The 18,670-nt window shown below is 45.8% G+C and overlaps 1 protein-coding gene across 1 annotated transcript in view; it reads left to right on the forward strand.

Moving 5' to 3' along the window:
* ZDHHC14 (zDHHC palmitoyltransferase 14) overlaps positions 1-18,670 on the forward strand; it is a 274,480-nt gene that overhangs the window by 149,172 nt on the left and 106,638 nt on the right. The gene's annotated exons all lie outside the window — the stretch shown is intronic.

Genomic DNA, 18,670 nt, shown 5'->3' on the forward strand with positions numbered 1-18,670 from the left:
ATAATATTTTTTTCTTCTCTTTCCCTCCACCATCCTCCCACCCCCTTCCTTCTTGCCACACTGAAAAGGTTTAAAAAAGAAGAGGCCTTAAACTGTCGGGCTCTGGGCACTGATTTCCATACTGTTTTCTAAAAAGCCTGCTTGACCGACCACAGTGCCATGCAGGAGGGAGGACACCACCCCCATGCCCCACCCTGAAGCCTTAGGGGCATCTGTCATTGTAAATCTACAAGCGGTATTTTTAATTTCCCTTTCTTTGTTTGCTAGGGAGGTTGATGGCCATTTTAATTTCTGCTTCTGAGTTAAGGTCCTCTCCTGCCCTTTGGCAGGCATCTGCTTTGTTGCTTTACGGTTTATGGACTTTGAGATGTGTGATCCAAAAATGCCCTTCTCAGCCCCCCTCCACCATCAACAGGGCATTAATGGAAACCCCCTGGACTTTGGCCTGTGGTGTGCTCTTATCTTCAGCCTTCGTTGCTATTGACATTTTGTCCTTTCTGTGTCATCATGAGGGTTCTGGTGGGAGGCTGGGCGGAGGGGTATCAGACTTGTGTAGTCACCCGCTGGGCATTCCCCACCACAAAGACTCTTGACTTTTTTTTTTTTTTTCTTTTCTTTTATGCCACTCACAATAATCTCAAACCACTGGGGCATAAAAGTTGGCATTGCCTGATTCCAGAAAGACTATTCTTTTAACTCATTAAAAAACAAAGATTCACTGGTAAATGTTTCTCTCTTACTTTTTGGTACAAAAGATGGAAATAAAAAGAGGGGAGGAAATCAGATGTTTGGTGGTATCTAGCACAGGATTAAAGAACTACTGTGGGTAAATAAAGAGATTTAAGAGTATCTGTAGGAAACGCCAGAATGGTTTATTGGTGTTCACTCTATTATTAGCTTCACTTCTATTCGCAGTCTTTTAATAGGCAGCAGTTGTTTGCTCCTTAAAGGTCTTTTCTGTGGCATATGGTTGTGCATAAGCGTGTTTTCTGTTTCCATATTAGTTCCTCATATGTATCTTTTTTTTACATATTAAGAAGTCAAATTTTCTTGGTCGTTGTTTCTGTAAAATTCTCATATCTCCTTGAGCACAGCCATTAGACCATGGAGAGGTGACTGAAACTTCAGTTAATTAATGACAGAACCCAAATGAATAATGTATAAGTTTTCCTTACATCTGGAAGAATCCCTGTATACCATTTGGCTAGTCAGAGGAAATCACAGGTAGAAAGGATGCTCAGGATTTATTTCATTCACTGATTCTGCTCTCTCACTGTAAAAAGAAGAATATTCCATTTTATTTGGGATATGTCATTTCCAAATCTAGTTTGTGCCTGTTAGAGCCATGTGTGTTAGTGAGCTATTGCTGTGTAACAAATTACCCCAGAATTTAGTAGCTTAAAACAGCAAACATTTATTACGTACAGTTTCTGGGTCAGAAATCCAGAGCAGCTTAGTTGTGTCCTCTGGCTCAGGGTTCCCACAGGGTTAAATCATGATGGGGCTGGGACTGCTGTCATCTTAATGCTTGCCTGGGGGAGTGTCTGCTTCTAGGCTCACTCATGTGCCTGTTGGCCAGTGGCCACCCTCATGAGCTTAGCCCCATGAGCCCCACCATGGGACGGCTCACAGCGTGATATCAGGCCTCCCTCAGAGAGAGCAGCGAGAGACATTGAGCAAGGGGGAAGTTGCAATCTTGTAACCTCATCTTGGAAGTGATGCCCCATCACATCTGTTATTTTCTAGAAGCCTCTAGGGCCACCCCCACTCAACGGGAGTGTGAATACCAGGAGGCAGGGATCACTGGAGCCATCCAAGAGGCTACCTACCATGCTGTGTAAGGACTTTTTTCCATGGAGTTTCAATTATAACGATTCTGGGCATCAGAAGGCATGAAAATATTGCCCCTTTTAGTCCCACCACTGTTTAGTGGCTGTGGGGAATGGAGTTTCCTGCCTGCTAAACCCACAAGGCAGGTGACTGGTCTCAAGCTGCTCCCCCTTTCCCCACACACTTCTCTCTCTCACAGACTTCTTGGGAATTGGCCCACTCACCCCCTCTTCCAGTGGCTACCAGTTGCTTTTCTGCTTGAATTCCTCTCTGAGCTTGGAAGCCCAACTTCTTCCCAGCCTCACGGCCTCTGAAGCAAATATACAGCTCTCAGAGGCTTTTACTGTAAACTGCTGGGAAGCCAGCTGGACTAAACCAAAATGAGGAACAGCAGGGAAGTGTGGAAAATTACCAGAGATCCACACAAGTGCAAGACTAGCTCTCACAGGAGGAAGGGGATAATATTTAGGGAGGATCTAATGGAAACGCAGAGGCTCTGCTAAATGTCTTCCACACAGTAACTCATCAGCTCTCAAACCAAAACTGCAGTGGCGCTGTCATCACCTGTAATGTACATAATTCTAGTTTAAGCCCGTGAGGAAACTGAGACTCAGGAGAATAAGTCACTTTGTCAAGTTGACAGAATTACTGCCAGATTGAAGAGCAGAGGCCAGTCAGTCTGATTCCGGGCCCAAGGCCTTCCCACAAAAGTTCCCACCATGGAACTTTTCCTGGTGGGCCTCTGGACCCACCCCCTCGTTCTGGTGTGGAAGTGGATCAGGTTCTTGTCTTAACTGTCAGTCTACCCGGTCTCACCAAGGTGAAGTTCTCAGACTCCAGGCAAGCCTGGGGGTGGGGTGGTGCTCTCCTCGGTTTCTTCCAGAACCTTCTTCACATTCTCAGGTTCGCCTTGGGCTCTTTTTCTTCTTCACACAAGTCGTTTCAGCATTTCGGTGTCTGGCCCACCCCCAGGCTTATGGATGAGGAAGGGGCTTCACTCCTGCCCTTACTTCAGGACTGTGTGAACCCGCCTTTGGTTGGACCCCTGAGTGTGCACCAAGGCTTCACTGGGGAGGCTGGTTCCACTCCTAAGACCTACAGGCAGAGCTGTCGGCCAAGTTATTCAACAACTGCTGGAGGCCTCCGACGTGGCAGACGTTAGCTTCCTTTGCTGGACGTGGAGAGGCCCCCGGTGCGTGCGGGAGGGGCTCGGGCAGCGAGCGGAGGCTGGGGACGCTAAGGCTCCCCGACAGGATCTTCAGCACTCCTGTACAGGTAGATGGGTACACGCCTACCTCCCTCCGTAACAGGAGCTTTGGGGGTCACAAACCCCTTGGAGAATCCACGCCTCTTCTCCCTGCAGACTGTGAAGCCCATAAGCTCCGGGTGAGGACATGGCCTGAGTCAGGCTCGGCCTCTTCTGCCGTGCTGAAGCCTCGGCTGAGAGCCGGTTGCCGTCACCGGGGCTGCTGCCTGGGCGTCCCCACCTCCTCCCAGACCAGCGGCTCCTCCTGCTTCCTCTGAAGGAGGGGCTGAGCTCTCAGCTCGTTTGTGGAACAGCCACCATTGATATTCCTTTGCTCAGTTTCCCTTTTTTCCTAGTTGCAACCCAGACATCCTGTTCGAGAGCGCTTCTCTTCAAAAACAGTGTCTTTGCAAAGCCTGTGTTGTATTTAGACAACATTAAAATCCTTCCATGTGTGCAGCTGTACACATTCCACTCAGGGAAGGAGAGGAGGCAAAAGCCAAACTGACGGAAACTTCTGGTTGAAAAAGTCTTCAAGAAAATGACCAGAGTAGCATTACAGCTGGGAGGTTTTGCCCCCGAGCACGTAGGCACAGCTGGAGCGTTTAGAGCCCTGTTTTCCGGGGCTTTCCTTGGTGGGCTCTGCTATCTGACATCGTTAAGTCTCACAAGGGCTTAAGGCATGAAGTGATGGCTTTCTGGCAGCCAAGTGACAGCTCTCTCAGGCGGGTGTCTCTGGAAATCTAAAAGACCATCCTCAGAACTTGACAGCTCTTTGGGGCTCTGCTAATTCTACTGACTGTTTAAACCAGCTGGACGATGTGTGGCACAAGCCCTGGATGAATGAGGAGTTAGTCCCGTGGGAGATGACGCCTTCTGATCTTTTCCCCTCTCCACTGTATCCCTCTCCGGCTTCGCGGTTGATTCTCCAGCCTTGCAACCTGCTGGGCAAAATTCAAGGAATGCGGCCACCGTCACTCAATTTATTGTACCTTTCATGATAGTAACATCTTCCAAAAGTTCCATCGGAAGAGCCAGGCATGATTTCCTTTGCCTGAATCCCTGCTGGGGAATCTCTCATAAGATATGGTTTTCCCAGATGTGGCTCCACTAGATCCCTTAAGGTTGTCTCCACGATTTTCTGCAGAACTCATGAACGTTATTCTGCCTTTTGACCTCCTCTTTTTAAAAATTAACTAATAGTCGTGTTTGCCACTGGGCAGTCCTCAGGAACCTGTTCTATTTTAAAGTGAACTGAACAGATTTTTATCTCAGAAGTGTGCGGCTTAAAAGAAAACAAGAGACAACATGAAAGTTTAATCACAGAAGAATATTGTTGGAAAAGCGCAATTTGGTGAGCAGGGTGGTTAAGGCACTAACTGGCCAACAGCAACGTGGTATTTTTCTGTTTGTGTTTTTGTCTTTATCCAGTGAGTTCAAAGAGTTTCATCAAAAGTGTATCATTGTACTTAGTAGTATCCAGTAAAAATACTCAGACTTCCAGGTGTTTGTTACCTGGCACCCACCGCCTATATTTTTCTGAGCTTCTTCATCTCACCTGCTTGACAGGAGTACATATCACAGTATGTCAAGTTCCACACTGGCTTTTTGGAAGTGGGGGGCTTTGGACTTTCTGCACCCCACCCTCTTCTCAGAGGAAGCAAGTTACTTCTTGAGCATAACTTGGCGGTTTTAGAAAACCTCTCTTTTTCCATAAATGAAAACTTAGCTTTGGCGTTATATCCATCAGAATCCATGCCCCCGCCCCCTGCCCCCCTTTGTGTGGCATAAGGGTGTTTTGAAATAACAGGAGCAGTCTTCAGCATTTAGTGTCAAAGCCTGGTTAACAGGGACTCTGGGAATACAAGCTCTGTTCTACATAGAAACTATGGAGCTGGTTATTTAGCAACTGGAATTGGGAAGCAGAGCCCAAAAGAAACTATCTTGACCTTGGAGCGCTAAGGTGTTACTCCCTCATTAGTTTCTCTGAAGCTCAGGGAGCGTCCTGAACAGTGTAAGATCCTGTGTGTCCCTGGAGATGCAGAAACCAAAAGGTATCCTGTGTCCCACACATGAGTGGCCATGGCTCTCCACCCCTCACAGCTGCCCCACCCCATTCCTTGGACGGGCTCCAGCTCCTGCTCATGGCAGTCAGGATCCCGTGCTTAGCTGTCTTTTTGGCAGGACAACGAATCATTTCCTTTCTTGTCCATCTGCTGGCAATCCATCATTGAGAGGTGCCATCACCCATGACTCCAGAGCCTTCATTCACCCCAAATTGGGTGAGGCACCTTCAAGCTAAATCAAGTTTCAGGTTTTCTAGGCATTTTAATTGTATATAATGAGGGTAACTGAGATCATTATAAAAGGGTAGAATCTTTTAAAACCTGTATTCTACCAAGAAAACGTAGAGGGTGCAAATCGGAAATGCAGACCTCACTGGGGTATAATTGAGATTATGTGCCGTGGCGCATGGGATTAGAAGACAGCCACACGGTCCTGAAATTTACTAGCTGGATGGCCTCAGTCAACTTAGTGAGCCTCTTAAGGGCTTAGTTTCCTCATCTGTAAAATGGTCTCAAAAATACCAAGGTCATAGACTTTTTGCAAAGACTACATGAAATACGATATGTGAAACTACTTGAAATCACAGGTACTCGATCAATAACGGGAAATTTTCATCCTTTCCCTGCAGTCTCCCTGCCCAGCTGCCTGTTACTTCAGAAACCGTGTGACCACATCTGTGTGTCTGGCAAGGGTGGACCTTCCCTCTGTGTCTGTCTGTTCTGACCTTGCCTTCTAATGGGCTGGATAATTACATGGTAGGAGTCCTCCCCACCACTGGGCAAGAGGAATGCATTTTTTAGTGCAAAGGCACTTTCTTTACAAAGGAAAATATTCCATTCCATGGGCAGCGTTTTGGTGGGGAATCAGGAATCATCTGTTAGTGAGTCATCTGCCCCTTTAGACAAGGGTAAGAATAAACCTGCAGCCCCCAGCAATAACCCAGCAGCCCACAACTCCTGGTGAACTTCCTGTTGTTCACTTTCCTGCCAAATATGTGCTCCTGAAGCTGTCTCCACCCACTGGCCTCCACCTTGGTGTCAGAATGTCCATGGGCTTGTTAATCTGTTCACCTTACTTTGTGTTCATTTCTCTCCTTTAGGGAAAAACTTTTTTTTTTAATTGCATACGTAGCACTTTTCTTCTCTAGTCAAAAGTACCGTATTTCCATTTTATATAAGTATCATGTACTATGTTTCAAATTATGGTTTGTCTACTATTGAAAAAGGGATTGTTTTATGAGCTTATGAGTGAAATAGCTTAACCATCCAAACTCACATGCATCTCTGTCTAAATGATTGGCTCTTTCTAACCTGTATTTATCCTCTGTTATCTGCTTCTAAGAGGCTTGTGATGATGGGTATGTTAAAAACCACTCTTCAGTTCCTCTGCAGTCTTAGGGAAATATTATAAAGGAAAAACTTACTTAGTAATTCTTCTTCCTTTGCAAAAGGAAGAAGGTACCCCCTCTTTCCCTTCCAGCGATTGGGGGAAATGAACCATGACACTTGGGTGAGGAGAGCTTTAGCAGAGCAGGAGGGAACTGTCGGCAGGAGTGGGGAATGCACGGAAATGAGTGTCTGCTCATCTCCATATATGCTTTCTTTAATTTTTTCAACTGCACGACCATCTTTGCTACAAATCACCTTGCAGTTCACCACCCACAGCATGGACCCAGGTCTCTCAGGTCTGCTCTGATGATTATATCAAATTCAACTCAGCAAATGTTTGCAGAGGGCCTACTCTGCCGTAGGAAGTGTCTGGGGGCTGGGGATACAGCAGTGACTAGACAACCTGCAAAGACCCCTCCTGCTGAATTGCCCCTGCGGTGGGGTCCAGTCCAGGTAGGTCTGATAAGGCTCCATCTTACCCCTTGTTGGTCAAGCATTGGAAGGTCTGGAAACAGTAAATACAGTGAAGGGTTTTGGGGCTCCATGTCCTTGCTGATGCCCGTCCTCTTTGTTGGTCTAACTCCTGCTTAGCCATCAACACCCTATCCAGAAAACCTTCTCTGATTCCATCCAGGCCCACTGAGCTGATCCCCTTCACTCTTCCCTCAGTACACTGTGTTTATCTCTGTCACCTAACGTGCTGTTTTGTTTGTAGTTTACTGACTTGGGGTCTGTCTCTCCTACTGGACTCTGAGTAGCTTGAGAGCAATGATCTTGTCTTCATCTTGTATCCGTCCCGAGCATTTGGTCCAGTGTGTTGGCGTGTGGTAGGTCCTCAAGAAAAGTGTGTGGAGCGATTGAGTGAAGGAATGAAAGATGTTCAGCGACATGGGGTATCCACAGTATCCACTGTACTTGCTCTCTATCTTTGTAGAAACTTTCCAGAACTCACCCAAAGACCAAAATGTTCTGAGTTCATGCTTCTTCATAATACCCAAGACCACTTTTCACAGTAACTTCTGGACACTGGCAGGAGAGGACATGGCCCAGTGTGATGGTTAGAGCTGGGGCACGCTGCATGGCAGAGGCCTCAGTAATGTGTAAAACCTTGTTCACTGCTTTACCAAACTTGGGAGGGCGACTGAAGCCCTGGGTGAGGGGTGGGGAGCTGCTGAGAGCTGGAGCACGGGGAATAACAGCTAGCAGGAGGGAGGAGGAAACAGGCCGCACAAACAACAATTATATGCTGAGTGATACCAGCCAGCACCACACCCGAGGTGTCCCTGGGCCGCATCCCAGCAGAGAGCCTGATGCCCCGAGGGTCTCAGGACAGGAGAAGGCTCACTGATGTTCACGGAGCAGTCTAAAACAGGACAGGGCATCTTCATCCCATAAAGGTTTTCTCAAACACATAATGACCAAACTAATTTGTATTCAGTTGAAAATGTCTCTGGGTTGAATAATCCATTCCCCCACTATGCTTGTAACTGAGATATCTAGCCTTCGGGTTCAACTCCAAGAACATTGCCAGTGTTTAGAGGTTGAAATTGTGTAGCTTTTCATCCCTTCTCATTCCTAAAGATCCCCTTCCCCTTCCTGCTACCCTTGGACTCACCCCTGACCCAAGGAAAAGAAAAGGGAAACTTCAGTGAGTCTGAGGCTCTGGATCTCCAGAAGGGTTGCTGGGAGCCTGTGTCTGGCTTTTTGGGGTTCTTTTTTGTTTTTCACTGTGACATAGGGACAACAGGGTATAGCTGTCTCTGCCTTTAATCTATAAATGTCCAGTTTAAGGTAGAAATCCACAATGATGGCAGAAGAACTTCCTCCAGTCACATTCCTGTAAGAAATTGTGTATAGACTCAAGCTGAGATGAGAGGTAACTTGAGTTTTGTATCCTTGAATGTATGATACTCCATACCTCAAAACACACCCATCTGATGGGGGCAACCTTCAGAAATCAAGGGCTTTAGCCTTCTGAGGTTTTGATCTAACCCAGAGCATGAATTATGGTCAAGCATCTTTTTTATTGATCGTTGATTTTTGAAAAGCACAGAGAGATTTTAATATTTTGGCAATACCCACTTTTTTCAGTTTAATGAATATTTATGCGCTTATTTTTAATCATATATTTTTCCACTGCAAAAATAAGCCACATCTGATTAAGAAGTTTGGAAACGATCACAAAGCACATATGCACAAAATCACCCTCACACCTTTCATCATGGAAAATGAGGTAATACTTTAGGGCACATTCTTCCAGTTATGAATATAAATGTGTGTTTGAAACAAAAATGGGATCATCCCGACTCTACTTTGTATCCTGTGTTTTCAGTTCATTCAGCAGATGTTTCTCAAAGGCCACTATGTGCCGGCCCCAATTCCAGGCACCAGGGTTACATCTTTGAACCAAGTGGACAGAATTCCTCATTGCTTGGAGGGTTTGTTTTTTTTTTCTAGTGGGAGAGTCAGACAGTATGAAGGTGAGTGTGTATACATTCTGCCAGGTAGGGTAAGTGATGGGAGGAAAAGGAAAGCCCTGAAGGGGACCCAGGGGGCAGGGAGTGCTGGTGAGGAGGGCTGTGATTTTACAAAACGAGGTCAGAGAAGGCTCTACAGGGAAAGTGCTATTTGAGCGGAGACTTGCAGGAGGTGGGGGAGCTTTGTGGCTTTTCAGGAACGGCATTCTAGGCAGAGGGCACAGCACAGACGGAAGACCTGAGCAGAGGCTACCTGGAACGTTCCAAGAGCCACAGAGAGACGTGAGGAGGGACGAATGGGTGAGAGGTGGAGTAGAAGATGAGGGATGGGATGGGCTGTGGGGCAGGACTGGAGGCAAGGAGGAGAGTCAGGAAGCTATGGCTCTGGATCCGTCAGAGTGGTGCTATGCCAGAAACCTCAGACCGTGACACCTGCTGAGTCAAAGACCGATTCAGAAAACGATGAAGATGTTTTAGGGATCCTTTGACCAATTTATTTCATTCACATTTAAAAAAATATATGTGCACCATCGGTGTATGATTTTAAAATTGCTGTCTAGATCAATCTAAAATAGCTCTTTCGATAAGTATAAAATAAAGATTCCCAGTGATTAGAGAATGTCGTCTTATTCGGTACACTCTTCCTTAATGGTACATCTTCAAGTTGGGCTACCTTAGATTTGATGAAATCAGGAATTATGAATAGAGCTGAGGTCCCGCTGAGACTTTCCTGTACAGAGTTGTCAAAAATGGAAGGAGAGTGGACACTCTTTCAGGTGTAAAACGGGGTCAGAAGCAACCATACCTTGGAATTCTGTTGACGGCTGGAGCAAATCCCGGCTTTCTCCTCTGGCCCTTCTGTATAGAGGCCTCGCCCAGCACACACTCCTAGCGTGCCGCGAGGCAGGGAACTTTCTGCAGGGACCTCTCCTGCCCTGCTAATTTCTTATGGGTCCAGGATGCACTGAAAGCAAGGTGATGGAGTTACTATGGCCAATTAGTTCGGCAGCCGTACTCCTGAAAATGACACAAACAATCATGTGAATTATTGTTTGTATGGTTGCTATGGATGTATGCCGTGTACATCCATGGACGTACATGGATAGTGGATGTATGGTTGCCATGCCTACGTAATCCCATTAGGTCATTAAAGAGCCAGATTGGGGGCAGAGAAATGCTGGCTTTCCTCCCCGTGATCCACACACTAGCCAGAAGTCTTTGGCCTCCTGGAATTTTATTTTATTTTAACATCTTTAATGGAGTATAATTGCTTTACAATGGTGTGCTAGTTTCGGCTTTACAACAAAATGAATCAGTATTAGTAGAAAGAAAGAAAAAGGAGGGAGGGAGGAAGGAGGGAAGGAAGGAAAAAAAGAAAGAAAGAAGATAAAGTAAAATAAAATAAAGTAAGATAAAATATAATAAAGTTATTGAAATAAAAAAATATTAAGAGAAAAAAACGGACGGATAGAATCCTGGGACAAATGGTGGAAGCAAATCTATACAGACAAAATCTCAGACAGAAGCATACACATACACACTCACAAAAAGAGGAAAAGGGGAAAAAATCATAAATCTTGCTGTCAAAGTCCACCTCCTCAATTTGGGGTGATTGGTTGTCTATTCCTGTATTCCACAGATGCAGGTACATCAACTTGATTGTGGAGCTTTAATCCGCTGCTCCTGAGGCTGCTGGGATTAAAAGTCTCTTGCCTCTTCAGCAGCTCCAGACTTTTCCCCGGACTCCCTCCCGGCCAGCCGTGGCACACTAACCCCCTTCAGGCTGTGTTCACGCCGCCTGTTCTCTCCCTGCGCTCCGACCAAAGCCCGAGCCTCAGCTCCGAGCCCCGCCCGCCCCGGCGGGTGAGCAGACAAGCCTTTCGGCCTGGTGAGTGCCGGTCGGCCCTGATCCTCTGTGCGGGACTCTCTCCGCTTTGCCCTCCGCACCCCTGTTGCTGTGCTCTCCTCCACGGCTCCGAAGCTTTTCCACTCCGCCACCCGCAGTCTCCGCCCGCGAAGGGGCTTCCTAGTGTGTGGAAACCGTTCCTCCTTCACAGCTCCCTCCCACTGGTGCAGGTCCCGTCCCTATCCTTTTGTCCCTGTTTATTCTTTTTTCTTTTGCCCTACCCAGGTACGTGGCGGGTTTCTTGCCTTTTGGGAGGTCTGAGGTCTTCTGCCAGCGTTCAGTAGGTGTTCTGTAGGAGTTGTTCCACGTGTAGATGTATTTCTGGTGTATCTGTGAGGAGGAAGGTGATCTCCGCGTCTTACTCTTCCGCCGTCTTCTCGGAAGTCTTGCCCTGCTAATTTCTTATGGGTCCAGGATGCACTGAAATCAAGGTGATGGAGTTACTATGGCCAATTAGTTCGGCAGCCGTACTCCTGAAAATGACACAATCATGTGAGTTATTGTTTGTATGGTTGCCATGGATGTATGGTGTGTACATCCATGGACATACATGGATAGTGGATGTATGGTTGCCATGCCTACGTAATCCCGTTAGGTCATTAAAGAGCCAGTTTGGGGGCAGAGAAATGCTGGCTTTCCTCTCCGTGATCCACACACTGGCCAGAAGTCTTTGGCCTCCTGGAATTTTATTTTATTTTATTTTAACATCTTTATTGGAGTATAATTGCTTTACCATGGGACCTTCTGGAATTTTAAATCAAACTCAAAATCACTTGGACAAAAAAGTTTGAAACACCACAATTTTCCCTAACAAACCCTTGCACGTTCTCAATAGTAGATGGGGAAATGAGGCTGTTTACACACTGTGATTTGAAGCCTGTGTTTTTAAACTATAGCTTTCCAGGTTCTGTGTCTATAGCTGGACCTGTCTGGGTGGTCTGGGAGGCCCTGAATTAAGAATAATGACACTGATTTTGTCACATAGGAGCTCCACGGGCTTCAGGCGAGACTGTGCTGTGTGCAGACATCCCTGCTGTAACCACATCTAGCCAGGAGGCCTGTGGGGAGAAAGCGGAGTCCTTAGCTACTGTCCTTTCCTGGGTAGGGAGAGCTTCACCAGCCTTCTTCCCTTTGTAAGCCCGAAGGCTACTGCTCTCGATGAGAAAGTAGCCGTAGCCTGGTGAAAAGATGAACTGTGGAGCCTCTGATGACACCGTGAGTCTTCTTCATGGTCCACACATTCCTACGTGGAGTTCTCTTCTCCCCGTCCTTTCTCTCTGGGTTTGAGCTTTTCCTTCCAGTGTCCTTTTGTTATATTCTTCCCCTTTGGTCCCCGTGTCCATTTATTTAAACTCCCTCCTTCTACATTGGTAGATTCATCACTCTGTGCGATTGCTAAGAAGGGGCTTTTCAAGCGCTGGGCGCTGCTGCGCGGTGTCTGGCGGGGGTAGCACTCCATGAAATCGTCTGGTTTTCCCGTTCCACGGTTGTGCGTGGATGTTATTTCCGAGTCCGCTTTTTTCTCTATTTGTCTCCAAGTATTGTGCTTATCTTTGCCCTGTAGTGGTACATTTATTTCTAAATATTTGATTAAGGAACAAATCATAAAAGCAATGGTGTTTATGTTCCTGCCTATAAATGAAGAATACATTTATTTTACAGCGACTCAGATGAAAAGGAAACAGATCATTATTATTACTACTCTCACAGTGCTACTCTGTTATTATTTCAGACGTGTGAGTCATTGGCTCAGATTATTTCATTTTATGATCGTTTGCCTTAACTATTTATTATTGAAATGCATTGCAATCAAGACTCTGACGTTTATAATAATAGGCGAACTTTGTGATTTCTGAAATATAGAAACCTCCTTCGTTGGAGTGTGGCATCGATAAAGCAAGGCCGTGCCCCCTCAGTATCAACTTTAATTGCGTACCTCATTTCTATGTATAAAGAATAGTTAGTCTCATGTTTATGCTTTCATATATATAGGACAGGACAAAAATGTCAAACATAGGTCATGTTGTAGCCAGAGGTCATGAGCTACAATTAACGGGATTTTTTTCCTATGCATATCCATTTGCGGGCAAAATATTAAAAGATGACTCAAATTGTTTTGCTATGGGAAAAGATTCTCTACTTTTGTTATTGTTGTTATGTAATATTATTACTCTTACATGTTTGCTATGTCTTTCTGCTCACCTTCCTACATTTCAAAGGGTCAGTCATGGCCTGTGGGCAGGTAGATTACACATCTGTTATCAATGGCAAAAGATTCTCTACTTTTTGTTCGAAAGGGCACTTGGTCTTAATGTCTCTGCTACATCTTCTTAATGTTGTTTTGTTTTGGTTTGGTTTTCAAGTCAAGTTAATCTTCTCCCAAAGAATGTCCTGTAGAGAAAAAGAGAGACTTAGCTACCCAATAATGAAATCCAGATTTCCTATTTGAAATGTTTAAGATATTAGTTTAGCCGCAGGACTTTCATCCAGGGAATCAATTCTACTGAGAGTAAATTCTAACCTGCGAGCCAGTTTCTACATAGAAATACAGAATTAATGGGAGTGCTGATTCTGGAATGTCAGTATCTGATGGTAAAATAATTTTGTCATAAATAATGACATAATACACTAATTGCATAGTCTCAGATAATATAGCACCCAGAAAATGTTTCCACCCTTCATGTATAAACAGCAAAATACAAATAATTATTTTTCCTAAAGTTTTGAGAAGATTACTATTAGAACTGAAAAAATTCCCTGTAATCTTTTGGCAATGCTGCATTTTCTAATTATTACCCGGAAGGACCTTTCTTTACCTCTAATGTACAGTGAGATGACAGTCAGTAGTAGGCACTTAATCATCATATATAAAGACAAACACCTCACTGATGTATATGATAGGAAGGGGATTACTGTACAGGCTTTCATCACGATAGCATTTGTTGCATCTGGTGCTAAATTAGCTCATTTCTTTTATGGTATGAAAATGCGTGCTTTCAGATTCTTTTTTTTCCTCCTGTCATTTTCCCATTGAGCTTTATGAAGACTAAGGTGCTGGTAGCCTATTATCCACTCGGCCCTGGCTTGTCTATAGGTCACAGTTCTTCAGACCGAAAGAGGACTTCATTTGGGGTTTATGTCTTTGGCAGCCGCATCATCATCTTGTATCACATCCAGGCCCTCGGGGGAAGGAGTCTTCCTCATCACAGACGGCACTCAGAATTGGAACGCCCGTACGCGGTTGCTCAGAAACGTGAAGGAAACGTTTTCAAGTTGTCTGAGCTCGGGCTAGGCATTTTCTTTGCCCCTAGCAGCGCTTCAGCTATTACGTCGTGCCAGTTGCTGGGGACTGGCTGAGATTTTTCCGTCAGTCTCGCTTCCTTACGGAGGTCTCGTTATCGCCGTCATGGGCCGCGTCTGCTTTGTCTTTACCAGCGGGACTGCAGACGCTCTTGGCTTTTTCTGAGCAGCAGTTTGAATGTGTCTGTGCAGCGCTGATCTTACTGTTTGCCTGGGGGCCTGAATTCTGCTGCTTTTATAGAGAGCGATGCCCAAGACTTCAGTGAGCAACTCAACATTGTCCTTTGAAATACAGAGGCTGGTAGGATGGGTGACTGTCACAGAGCACCTAGTATTGCGCAAAGTTGTACCAACACACGGTGCTTCATCTGCTAGAACTTTAGGGTGTGTGGCACACATTAAACTCAGTGTGTGCAATCCCACCTTTTCTCAGTGGCGGAAGCATCCTGAACGGGCCAGATCCTTAGCACCTGTTTGAAGGACATTACAAGACCCAGCAAGCTTAGAAGTTAGAGAAGCAAGTCCTAGACACAGGGTACATTGTCAATGTTGAGAATACGGCTGATTTGACTTTCCTGCTCTTTTCTGTGTTACTGTAAAATTCAGTGAATAGGTCTCATTCATTCAATTGCTCAACAAGTACTTGTCAAATAGCTACCCTGTGTGAGGCATTGCGCCCGGTGCTGTGAAGGACACATGCTGACCAGGGCCCAGTCTCACTCTCCAGGACTTCCAGCCCAGTGAGTTTCATGAGGAATGTCCACAAACAGCCACAAGTACCATCAAGAGAAGCAAACAAAAATATTACGGAGCTTTAGGAAAAGAAGCCAGCACTTTAGCTCGGGGGTGGAGCCCAGAAAATCTTTTCACCAAGTCCTTATGCGAACTTGAAAGTTGGGGCAGCTTTAACAAGCTGAGTTAGGGGTGAGGGTGTTCCAGACACCAGGGCTGGGTGGCAGGCGCCTTTCTGGGAAGGCCAGGGGTCAGGGTTGCTGTCCCCGTATGTGTGAAAAGGGGGGTAGAGCAGGAGATGAGAAGGGGAGACCGGAGACTAGGCACCATGGGGTATGGGCGCCAGAGAAGGAGCTTGAAGTTGATTTGGCAGGAGAAGAGGAGTCATTGCAGGCTTGGAACAGAGATGTGTCGGTGTGTTTGGGGTAACCTGAAGTGGGGCAGGCAGAGGGCTGAGATGGATGTTCTGCTGTCCCCCAGACGAGAAGCAGAGAGCCAAGGAATTCAGGGCAGTACCCCTGAGGTTCATGAGAGGCGGGGACTGGGGCCACAGTGCGGTGGAAGGATGGGCCTTAGAGCGGGAGGAAGGCTGTCTCCTCTCTACCCAAGAAGAGGGAGAGAGGAGACGGGTACCCCCGGGGCAGCGCCCTTAGGCTTCCAGGGGGCTTCTGAAGGACTCAGACTCCAGCGGGACAGGTTTAAACATCTGGTAGACCCAGAGAACACAAAGCCGCCTTGTAACAGAGCTTCCAAATCAGCGCCTTCCAAATTTTGGCCGGGCCTTCCAAATCCCGGCCCCCTTCCTACCCCCGTGTCCTTTCTTCTCCAGCCACAGAGGGGCCAGAAACGGCACTTGGCCAGCTGGGGAGGGGGAGGAGGTTTAACACAAAACCAAGTTAGAAATTTCCACTGGTAATTGGGATTGTTACACTTTGAAATGGTTAATGAGACTGTCTGTCACTTAAAGTGACTGAAGCACTTTCTGTTACCTTCATCTCATGAGCAGAAAAGTCAGGATCCATCTGAGTTTTTCACAGGGTGGTAGGCATTTACCCATCAACTAGATTCTTCGTCTTCCTCCTTTCCCGGACTAGGGCTGCATAGATTAATTGACACTCAAGTGCAAACAACTTAAATCACAGGGTCTTGTCTCCTCCATGAGAATGTACCAGGGGACAGGAAAGTTAAAGACGTTGATCTCTAATCCTGAATATCAGATATTGGCAAGGGCAGCAGACGTCCTCGGCGGGAGGTGGGGAGAGGCGGGTGGAGGCGGTGGGAGTCCTCCAGAGCCAGCAGCCTGGAGCAGTGGGTAGCTTTACATAAAGTGCACTTGGGACAACAAGAAACCTTCAGGACATGGCTTACTCATTAACGACATCTTGCTGTGAGCAGGCAAACTCTTGAGGTCAACCAAGTCACATTTCAGAATCAAAAGGGAAAAACAAATACGCTATAACCTAAGATCTACTAAGTCAGCTGCACAGGAAGGTTCCAACAGCACTGAAGTATCCATCTCTGGAGAAGCCAAATGGAGCTAAATAAATTCCACCCCTAAACACCCAAGGTGGATCACATCCTACTGGCTGGTCTCTCCAGGTAATATTGTCCAGCTGTGACCTGGGTGCAGCTGCTTGACAACTGTTCCAGTTGTTTCTTATTGAAACTCATTAATAATGAGAAAGGAAAAAGTTGGCCTGTTGTATTCTCCGCCTTTGTTCAAACAGGCATTCTTCTGTTGAATTATGAATTTCAGTTCTGGAAAAATTCTCCTCTACACAATTGATCATTTTCCTAACCATTTTGTTAAAAAAAAAAAAAAAGAGGTCCACCTAGAGTAGATTCTTTTGGACTAAAACAAAATTTTAAGGCTAATCTATATAAATTGAAGTTTATTAGTATCAGGGTCAATTTTGTGCCTCTAATATGGACTGTGTTTATTTCTGATTGTGTTACACATTTTCAAGGCTTAATACAATTTCAGGTTGCTTTTTATATGACAATAAGAGTAACAAAGATAATGTCATATTTTATGACACAGATACTTTCTAATGTTCTTTGGAGTTTGAGTTCCTTGATATTGACTTGATTGATATCACAGTCAGAGACTTAATCAATAGACTTGCAGCAACTGATATTTATCTCCAGCTCTTCATAAAAGCTCCATGTCACAGTCCAAACATGCTCCATTTAACGTAATAGACATGCCTTGGAAAGGTATCTATTTCTGTAGCCCCTGGCACTGCACTGTACCCTAGAGCTGGGATGCAGCCATGTGAACATTTCAGGGCAGTATTAAATGGCGTTTTGATTGTCACTTTATACTGAATCTTTAAAGGGAGGATGGTCATTTCCTGACAAGACTTTCATTCTCCACATGTGTCAAGTTGAAATGCAAGTTCTGTGTTAGGCTGTAGGGCTGGCCCACCTGTTTGACTCTGTATTTATTTCCCAATAAAAGAAGGGCTCCCAAAGGCAAAACAAAAACGAAAACAGGAGGCACCCCAAGCAGCACCATCTTTTAAATGTTTTCTTTCTCATTTTCAGAACTAGTGGATCTCTGTTGCAGGAAAGTGTTTCATTTGAAGCTTTTCAGTACCTAAAATTATAAAATCAAATTTTTAAGAAAACTGGAAACCCACTGAAGAGTTTAGTTATGTTAGTGTTTGTCTGAAAACACTCTAGGAAAAGCAGTGCCTCTTTTTTACGCAACAAAATCCATTGGATTAAAAAAGTCCTTTCCATAATTAAAGTGAATGCTTTCACAGAGGGTATTTCTTCAGCTTAGACACTCTTGTATTCCTTTTTTCCACAGCAATCTCTGTATATCTTCTTGTCCTCGTTGCCGAATTCACTTTTCTATGAGAATCTCTGACGATGTTCAAAAAGGCTCTAAGTGCCTGGGAGTTTGGGCCGGGACGTTGATGCAGGACAGACAACTAATAGTTTTTTATGGTTTCCCATGAATCCTGTGAAGAGAAGTCACAACAGGCAATCCAGCCCAAGTGAGATCTGATACTTTCTGTCGTTCATTCTGTTCTGTTTCTGCAGGGGAGCTGGTGTGGGAAAGATGAAACAAGTTAGAAATGTCACATATTTTGTGTCGCTAAATCAGGTGATTCTCTTGGAGACCACAGTCCACTTGTCTGGTGGGAAATCTTACCTAGTCATGTTTGGGGTTGCTCTTCCATCTTCTTAAAGTGGCTGGAAAGTCTCTGGTTTCTGCTTTCTGCAGAGCAGCGGATTCAGGACAGGCCCTTGGTCTTTAGTTCACAGTAACCACTCCACATAGACCTGAGTCACCAGCCGCTCGAAAACTAGATGCTCTAACTTGCCTGATGTTGGTCTCAGCAAAGGGGACCATGGCCTGTGGTCCCCGAGGCCTGGATGCTTGCCAGCATCCCCTTGCCATCCCATCAGAGACCTTGCCACCTCCCTGCAAGTACTGCACAGGAGTGGGGTGCTGTCCCCAACACCCCAGGAATGAGCCCCCGGCTCACCTCTTGAGCAAAGCTTTCCAACCCTTTCTTCTCCAGCTCCCTCTCTTTGTGCGGCCTTGAGTATCTGGAAGAGTATCCCCTCGTGAGGCAGACCATCTGGGAGGTGCTTTCCACTGTGGATGTGACAATTCTATGATTCTGTGTCGTGGCCCTCGATGCCCATGAGGTTACTGAATGTGATGACAATACACTGACCGCAGTCATTGCAGGGCCGTCCTTCACCC

The sequence above is a fragment of the Neophocaena asiaeorientalis genome, unplaced genomic scaffold (assembly GCF_003031525.2).
Source record: "Neophocaena asiaeorientalis asiaeorientalis breed wild unplaced genomic scaffold, Neophocaena_asiaeorientalis_V1.1 scaffold123, whole genome shotgun sequence".
In the NCBI taxonomy this organism is placed as follows: Eukaryota; Metazoa; Chordata; class Mammalia; order Artiodactyla; family Phocoenidae; genus Neophocaena; species Neophocaena asiaeorientalis.